Genomic DNA, 9,880 nt, shown 5'->3' on the forward strand with positions numbered 1-9,880 from the left:
ATGGCTATTGGCAGGAGGCTTTAGCTCCTCACTCGGATCTGCTTAAGTATCATCACAATGTGGAAACTGGCTCCCCGCAAAACAAGTAATTTAAGACCAAGGAGGAAGACACAATGCCTCTTATGAACTAATCTCTGAAACCACACACTGTCATTTTCTCTGTATTCTGTTTGTTAGAAGCAAGTCACTAAAACCAGCCCACACTCAAATGGAGGGGAATCAAACCCTACCTCTTGAAGAGACTATGAAAGCATTTGTGGACATACTTTTAAACTACCACAAAAGACCACCGCATAAGCATGGGATCTACTTCCTCAGAATCTTTCTGGAATGACCAGGGAACAAAACCTCACAGAGTAGTGGAGGCAAATGTTGACCACTGAAAGACAGGAAAGAGTTAAAAACGGGAAATAAATTCACAGCATCCACAGATTATTTTGAGGTGTGGTGGCTTCTTACGGCATAGCTGGAAGAAGTCTCATGTGTCTCAACAACCCAATGGGTTTTCTCGTGAAGCTGTGGCTGCATCAGCGATGCCTTCTCCTCTTCCTCACCTCACTTTCCTTTTTCCCCTTATTCTTGCTACCCCAGGACTGCACTATTCAGTAAAGCTTTAGCATATCAGCTTTGTGTCAAGTGCTGTGTTCATGAAACTTGGGTTAAGACAAGGGGTTAATCTTGAAAATTACTGCTATTGACATACACAGCTCTTTGGGTGGCTCAGTCTCTTCAGAGTAAATGTTCAGACTTCCAGATTTCCTCCTCCAACACCCCACCATCCCCCGACTCTTCCTGAATGACAGCTATATAGATGGTGGAGTTTACTTGATCTTGCAATAATGGAGGAGAAGAACTAATCACTGATCAAAGCTGAACTTGACTGCCGGGTTATTCAATTAGTCTGGTTTCTAGACTTGTGCACAACTGATCCCTACTAACTTGTCAGGATGGCACACTAACCCCACAACTGAAGATCACAATTCCGGTCCTTTCTCTCCAGTTGCAAAGGCCCCTACTCTGTGAACTCTTTGTTGCAACCCCAGTCTTATGCTCGACTGCAGGCTCTCGCAGCATATCAACCAAGGCAGAGAGGAACCTTTAAGTTCTACCGCCTAACATGCCCAGGCTATGGAGAACAGAAAAGCTGTCTGTCTCATCTACTTACCCACCTCCCTTCACTTTAACTACTGTGCCTTGCGAAGGGGAATATAATGTTTGAGACATTAAATCCCATGTTCTTGGGTTCCTCCATTCCATCTGAATGTTTCCACAGCGTCCAGTGCTTTGGCCCATAGGAGTGGAATACCAGGAAACTGGATTCTAACTCTACTGTCCTTCTTCCAACTTTCCCTTCTTCCTCTACATGCCCTCAGGTGAGAAGGGGCGAACCTCCCAGGTGACTTCCATTGCACCACAGTCTGAATTATCGTCTACCCTACTGTTCCTAAGGAGATTCTATGACCATGTTATTGGGAAGATAATAAATTCAGAAAAAAGCTTGTTTCTTTCTTTATAAAACCTGACTCTGAAGGCTGGTTTGTCCTAACAGACTCGAAAACAGGAAGTTGCTTTGAGATTTAAAGCTAAACAATGTGACCTCTTTGTTCTAGGTGTTCCCTGCCTTTCTTAAAGCACTAAAACTCCTTGCTTTCATAGGTGGAGAGCTCCAGGAAACAAAATTGACAGGATATAGATATGCATTCACATGACATTTTAAACATGTTTTCGATGCCCTTTGACAAAGCAGTGAAAGTATTTCCTCACAAAATGCCACTATTGTCATTGATTCCTTATTGAGTTCCCTTCTGACTCAGCTATTAAGGATACTCCCTTCTTCCTCCAGATCCCAGTCCCAAACTCTCCATCTTCCCTCTTTGTACACAGCTCAGTGTAAACCCATTTGCCTGGTTTTGAACTGAGCAGTCTTCCCAGCACGTGAGTTCCTATACTTACCTTCTTGACAGAGGGTAAGAAAGAGCTCTTCCTACCTAGCCCCATTCCCTCACCTCACAGTCAGGAAAGCGAGAGCAAACAGAGATGTTGTAAGACATGAAAAGATGTGTGTGAGGTCACTTTGCAGACTGTAAAGCACTGTACAAATATCAAGTATTATCTCATGAAAGAAGCCTTTCTCAAACAGGTAGGGATGGTACTCTCCTCACATTGCTGCTGTAGACACTAGCGTTTTGACTAATATTTCTCCCAGGGGCCAGGAACGATAAAGTCAGCGTCAGGAGGTAGGCATATTTAAAGCATTGAAGAAAAAGGAAGGAGCAGCGGGGCACGCATGAAAAGTCGTTTTCAGAGGTGACCTATCTGCCTAGACAGCCACTGGCGTCAGCCATCTGTTGGTGGGGCAGAATGAGAGAAGCCAGCTTAGGGAATTCATCCAGATGTCCAAGTAGCAATATTGAGATGGTGACAAACCAGGACCCCAAAACCTTCAGGCAGGCCACTTCCAAGGCCATGGGCGAGATCCACTCAGGCCACTGTCCACATCACTCTGCTGAGTGTGTCTCCAGCAGGTATGGCAGAGAAAATTCAAAGTGATCAAAAATTAAATATTCATAGGACATTATTCATTAAGATTCATCTCACCGAGTGGATGAAATGAGGCAAGGAAAGAAATTAGCTTGCTTGAGAGTGTCAAAGTGATTATGTGATTAAATTGCAATTTATAATTTCTCCTTCAAAAAAAAAAGCATTACTTCTTGATTTCTCCTCCTTACTGTGCCCCCTTGTTGTCTACGCCTGAGCCAAGGGCACTCAGGGTTCATCAGAGACGGGAAGACTCTAAACAGTGTCTGGTCTCACTCTCTCCATCCTTCCCCCCACGCCCACCACTGACTCCAAAAGAGGCCCCTCCATCTGGCCTCAGGGCTCTACTCTTAAAACAGGGGCTTCCAGAAGCAAGTGACAACCTCCCTAGAGGATACCGGCCAATCCCCACAGTGCCACTCAACTGGACGGCTTCCAACCTCAGGCCATTGCCTCTCCCTCCCCTATGAGAAAAAACCAAAAGTCTATAACGTATAATTTCCTTATAGACCAGCAGTCATCCCTCCAGGGCAAACCTGGATGGTCTCTAGGGAAGCCCCCCTCTGGTCACCATCCAATCTTCCAGAGAAGGGAGGCATCCTTCTCAGGCTCTTGGTCCCCCTCCTGAATTTGGTGTGAAGCTATACAAAGCCTCTGTGAACCAAAGCCCGGGTCAGGTGAGGACTCACGAAGCTCCCCCACTGAGACTCCAACACGGAAGGTTAACAAGCCAGTTCCCCAGTTCCTTGCAACAAACGTCCCCGGGGCGGGTAAACATCAGAGTTGAAGAACCCAACAGGTCCGGGGTGAGAGAGAAGGTGTCCCTTCAGGTAGCCCACCTCCTTCACCAGCTGGTGGGTGCTCTCTACCAAACTCCTCTTTCTGGTGATTCCCAAATTAGTCTAAGCCTGAATCCAGAGAAAAACCAGCCCCCCATCTCCCTGCCCCACAAACCCAGCCACACAGAGGCCAGGCAGCCTCAGTTTTCTACCTGCTCTGCAGAGCCTGGGGATGCTGAGGACACAGCCCACCCATGGAGAGGAGAAGGGACAGGCCACCGGAGCAACAAGCTCCAACGGGAGGACTTCGCTTTTAGCTGCTTTATACACGGTGCTTCTGCATGTGATTTCATTTCAAGAAAGGGTTTTGCTGCTAAAAATAATTTGAAAACCATTGAATTAGATGACCTCTGACAAGCCCCATTCCGTCCAGAAGCTTCTGATTCTCTGACTTCAGTGGTACAGAAACAAAATGTACTCTGAGCTAGACAAGGTCTCTTTTTTCTGCTCTTACCTCTCACTTTAAGAAGAAATGCAGTCTGTCAGTCTGTCAGTCTGTCTGTCTGTCTGTCTGTCTGTCTTTCTAAGACCCGGAGTCTAGCTAAGATGATACATATGGGTATGGAGAGAGATGGATAACTGTATTTATCTTGCTCTGTCTGTCTCCTTCCATCTTGCCCTCTCGCTGTGTCTATAACTCTCTGTGTGTCTCTCTCTTGCTGCTGCCCAATAAAGATTTAGAGGCTGGCTCCAGCAGCTGCAAAGGGTGGTATTAATTCCAAGCTTGTTTCCAAACACCACAGAGGCCTGCTCAGGTTAATTAGTTGTGCAGGCTTTTCTTCAAGTGAGCAAGCCGGCGGGCTTTTTTACAGCTCTGTCACTGCAGCTATTTGTTCATTTTCTGTTTTATTTGGAAATACATTTATCTGACAATAAATAACATCCACTGTGACTAGGGATAATAAAGGCAGTGAGCAGCCCCTCCAGGAGTTTGGGGGTCACAGTCAGAAAGCTTCAAGGCCCAGTCCTCCTATCCCAAGAGGCACTGCCAGGCATTTGGGGGGGGGGGGTAGAGAGGATGTGGGAGAGGCCAGTGGGAGGGGGCTAGAGGAAGAGACAGGACCAAGGGGCACGGACATGGCTGAAAGTGAAGAAAGGCAAGCCCCACTCGTGAACAGAGCCCACAGCAAGGGGACAGGATCCTGAGGGTCTCGGGTGAAGGGCACTGAGGATGAACCTGCAGCATGAGAGAATGGAGGCAGACAATTCAGGTCCAGGCCCCGTTCCACTGCTATCAGCTGTGACCTCAGGCACGTCTCTAGCTTCTGTGCCTGTTTCCTCACCCACAAACTGAGAATGCTAATAGCACCTTTCTACTTAGAGTGGGTTACAAATATCTAGGGAACAATGGCAGGAAATGTACTATGCAAACAATAGAGATTCTCAGTTTTCCGATGGAAAGAATCGTTCAGGTGGGCTATCCTCCAATATGTGGGCAGGACTCCAGGCCTCCCTGGGGAGAAAAGGACCCACACGTGACAGAGAAGGGGTGTGATGAGGGAGCTTCAGCCTTCTTTCTGTCCAGCGGCTCTGTGCTGATGACAGCAATGTGGTCACACAGTTTGGCCCATTTACAAGGTGACCACCATCTCACCATGGCTAGTTCAGCTCTTGGACAAGCCCCAACTGCACAGATTCTATTAATCCCAACAAAAAATTCTTATGGTAGTTCACACTGATCTCCAGGTACTTCCTTAGGGCTCAAGGGATGACAGAGGGGTGAGGGGACAGAGGGACCACAGGAAACAACCAAGTAGGCAGAAGAGAATGTTGGTAGAGGGCATGACCTTGGGATTCAGGCCTGCCGGTGTATGTCATGCTTCAGCCAAGAGATGGTGGAAGCGGGGCGCCCACTGCAGTCGCCCACCCAGCAGGACGTGAAGGGACGTGGTGCGGCTTGAGTGGAGAGGAGATGGGAGCTGCTCTCCCATCCCAGCTCTGTGTGGCCTTTGGGGGCCAGTCATCCCAGAAGGCTCTGTGGCTCCATGTGGCGATTCACAGAAGTCAGCTCGAGGGCAGGAGCCAAAGGTTTACCCAGGGTGCTGCTGAATTAGGAGTTGGAAGCCAGGTAATGGAGTTGTTGGGAGCCTGTACCACTGGTGGCACCAAAGGGTGATGCTGGGGTGGGGGCTGGGGGTCAGTGATGGAGGAAGGAACGGAGGAAGCTGGGGTGAAATCTCTAGCATGTAACAGACGGGAGATACCGCCTCTGTTCTCATAAGTCTTTTTTTGTAGTTATTGTTAAACTTGTTTTAAAAATATTTATTTTAAGTGTGTTTTTCCAGGACCCATCAGCTCCAAGTCAAATAGTTGTTTCAATCTAGTTGTGGAGGGCGCAGCTCACTGGCCCATGTGGGGAATCAAACCGGCAACCTTGGTGTTAAAAGCACCGCGCTCTAACCAACTGAGCTAACCGGCCGCCCCCCTCAGAAGTCTTTTAAAGAAGCCTCTTATGCCCATCCCTTCCCCCAGCCTCAAACACAAATGCTAAGGCCTCAAAGCGGTGGGAGATAAGGTGCCATCAAGCCAGTGGCCACTTCCCTTTCACTGCCACGGCCCAGCTCTAACTCATACTGGAGGGAAGGGAGAAGAAGAGCTCTGACTCAAGTTTGCAATGACAATTTTTTAAAATGTAAAAGATTGGGTCCTAATTACTGGAACGAGACTGTTCTAGAAACTGAAAGTAGCTGGAAAGTTATGGAACCACATCAAGATGTCATTAAGGGAGCTGCTCCCCAGCAGGAAAGAGAGATCTGGCACGATATAGCGGGGGCAGTTACTGGAAGAAATAAAAAAACTGTTTTATGTTTCTACTCCAACGAGTTGAGACTCCTCCGTAAAATGTGCCCATTTACGTGCACACTGGCCCTTGGAGACCTGTGTCCCTCTGCTCGGAGGACCCGGATGAAGGATAATGACTCACAGGCTGTCATGTCCTCTTTGCCATTCAGGCACTGTCTCACCTCCCAGGGTAGAGACAGAATCTAAGTGAAGGAGGGGGATCTCTCCTCAGGCTTCTAAAGAGGCACTTAGAGAGAGGAACACGATGGTTTCTTCTTACAGGAATCATCAGTGGAATGTGTATGCAGGCAGCTGAAAGAGATGGTGCAATTTGCTTACTTCTGGTCTATTCCAGGAAGCATTACCCCATCTCATCCTAACATCAGCCAGTGGTCCCTGACTCGGGGGGAGGGGGGGCAACAGCCATGGAGGTCTCTGAGTCTGCCTGAGAAAGACAGAAGGAGAACAAGTCAGGGGACACTGCAGGCCCTCCTGGGAGGCAGCATGTCCAGAGGATCAGGAAACTGCCATAGGAAACTTGATCCCCTCGTGGAAAGTGAGAGGAAATGAAATCTATAAAGAACAGGGTGGGAGCTGGTTCTTGGAACAGGATCGTACCTTGGCTCCTTTCCATTTGGGGGAAAGGGAAGAACGTTATTGAATGCCTGTTCACTCTCCTCTTATGTAATCCTCCTGCAAGCCTGTAAGAAAGGCCTTCTCTCCATTTTGCAGATGAGAAAACTGAATCGGGTGGTTGCCTAAGGTCACACGTGGCTGAGATTTGAACCTCAGGTCTGTCTGCATGGCCTACATGGAGATTTACTGTTTATATTGCTGCCCTGCTGCTAAGAGTGTTGGGCCTCCTTCAGGGACCCATCCGCTTTGGAGCCACACCATGCTTTTCTCAGGGGTGACCCGCAGCCAATAGCTGAGCAAGACAGTGGCACGTGGACCTAGCCCTTTTCTACCAACACGGAACTCCTCTAACAAGCAATTTTGCCCAGAGCACCCCCCCTTGGACTCGCAGGGGCTGTCAGTCTACATCACAGGCCGAGGCCTCCTCCTGGTCAATCCCACTCCCTCCCTTTTCCCTCCACAGGTGTTACACCCCTTTTGTACTCCTAACTCCATCTCAGCATCTGGATCCCAGAGAACCCACTTGGGGCTCCCAAGAGTGGGGCTCCAAAGCTCCTGCTCATTCTGACACTTTCTCCTCGCTCCCATTCACCCTTGAGATGACATTGCTACAGCTCAGAGGGTGGCTGCCTCTTACTAGTTGTGGCTTCACCCCTTCCAGAGGAAAGCTGCTAAACGTCTAAGGATGAAAGGCATCCCCAAACAGTTAGTTATCCTTGACTACCCGGCGCTCAATGCTCAAAGGCAGTGGCGAACATTCAACCACACTTGGAAGTCGAAAGTCCACGGAAAAGTCTTCCTTACTTTCTTCTTTTCCCCACAGTGTCAATTTTAACCCTTCAATTGCCATAACATGGAAATGAGGGACAGAGTTTCAGTATATGCTGTGCTTGATGGGAATATTTCACGATTCCTGTGTTTAACTTTAAAAGCAAAAAAGAAAAAATACATAAATTGTACGTCATCCAAATTAAAAACTTTAAAGCATAGATAATATTTCCTAATTCATTCTATTAGACCAGCATTACCCTAACACCAAAATTAGACAAACATATTACACAAAAACAACAGACCCATATTTCTTATAAACATAGATGGAAAATTCTCAACTAAATATTAGCAAACCAAATCCATGCATAAAAGGAATTATACACCAGGACCAAGTGGGATTTATCCAGGTATGCAAAGTTGATTCAACATTTGAAAATCAATTAAGGTAATCCATCACATCAACCGACTAAAAAAGAAAAATCACATGATCATATCAGTAGATGCAGAAAAAGCATTTGACAAAATCTAAGGTCGATTCATGAAGAAAATTCTCAGTAAACTAGGAATAGAGAGGAATTTTCTCAACTTGATAAAGAATATCTACAAAAACCTACAGCTAACATCATACTTAATGGTAAGAAATTTGAACCTTCCCCGTTAAGATCAGGAACAAAGTCAGGATGTCCCCTCTCACCATTGCTTTTCAACACTGTAGGGAAAGTACCGATTAAAGCAATAAAACAAGGAAAGGCGGGGAAATGGCGTACAGATAGGGAAAGAAGAAATAAAACGATCTTTGTTCATAGATGGAATGATCATCTGTACAAAATTTTAAAGAATTGACCAAAAACAAGTCCTGGAGCTAACAAGTGACTATAGCAAGGCTGCAGAATACAAAGTTAATATACAAAAGTCAGTTGCTTTCCTATGAGCAGTGAACAAGCGGAATTTGAAATTAAAAATACAATACCATTTGCACTAGCATCCCCTAAAAATGAAATACTTACGTATAAATCTAACAAAATATGTATGAGATCTATATGAGAAAAACGACAAAACTCTGATGAAAGAAATCGATGAAGAACCTGATAAATGGAGAGATATTCCATGTCCATGTGAAGGAAGACTCAATAATGTCAAGATGTCAGTTCTTCCCAACTTGATCTATAGATTCAACGCAATCCCAACCAAAATCCTAGCACGTACTTTTTTAGGTGTTGACAAGCTGATCACAAAGGTTAGATGGAGAGGCAAAAGACCCAGAATAGCCAACACAATATTAAAGGAGAAGAACAAAGTCAGAGGACTGACATTACTTGACTTCAGAACTTCTATAAAGTTACACTAATCAGGACAGTATGGTGTTGGCAGAAAAACAGATAAATCAATGGAACACAATGGAGAATCCAGAAATGGATCCACATAAATATAGTCAACTCATCTTTCATAAAGGCAATACAAGGGAGCAAATATAGTCTTTCTGACAAACGATGCTGAAACAATTCGACATCCACATGCAAAAAAATAATAATCTAGATACAGAACTTATACCTGTCACAAAAATTAACATAAAATGGATCATAGACCCAAATGTAAAACATAAAATTATAAAACTCCTATAAGAGTCTTTCTGTCTCTGGCTGCCACAGAGAGAGCAGCTATCGCCATGTCCACGCATCTGCAATGAATGGTCACGTACAACTGTTTCAGCTTCCTGAGCAAAAGGAACAAGCAGACATCACGGAGCCCAATAATCTGAAGGCCCACAACTCCTTCCGCCCCAAGGGGCTGATTCACTGCAAGACGGTGGGTGTGGAGCCAACAGCCCATGGCAAAGGTGTGGTGGTCGTCATGACGCCGAGATCCAGCCAGCGAAAACTGGGCACCTTGTATGTGGGGACCACCCTCAGCAGCATCCAGCACATGATCTGCAAGAACAAGTACTGCCTGGACCTGAGCATGGCCGCCATCCACACAAACGGAACCATCTTGTGTAGTCAGACGCCCGTGACACTGACGAGGAAGCGGACTTGCCCCACCAAGAGCTCCTGAGCAACCCCCCCCAAGCAATAAAGCATAAAGCATCAGCCAACTTTCTCCAACAACAACAACAAAAACTCCTAGAAGATACCATGGGAGAAATCCTAGTGACAATGGATATGACTATGATATTTTGGTTACAACACAGAAGACGTGATCCATGAATGAAACAATTTATAAGCAGTACTTCATTCAAACTTGAAGTCTTCTCTGTGAAAGACAATGTCAAAAGAATAACACTGTCTTTTCCTACAGAGGAGTTCCAAGATGGCAGA

General features: G+C 46.2%; 1 pseudogene; it reads left to right on the forward strand.

Annotated features, from left to right (window-relative positions):
- The first annotated feature begins 9,032 nt into the window (after positions 1-9,032).
- Positions 9,033-9,617, forward strand: LOC141568639 (large ribosomal subunit protein eL28 pseudogene; annotated as a pseudogene).
- The last annotated feature ends 263 nt before the right edge of the window (positions 9,618-9,880 follow it).

Source organism: Rhinolophus sinicus, chromosome 7, assembly GCF_057876585.1.
Source record: "Rhinolophus sinicus isolate RSI-liver-muscle chromosome 7, RSI-T2T, whole genome shotgun sequence".
NCBI classification, from domain to species: Eukaryota; Metazoa; Chordata; class Mammalia; order Chiroptera; family Rhinolophidae; genus Rhinolophus; species Rhinolophus sinicus.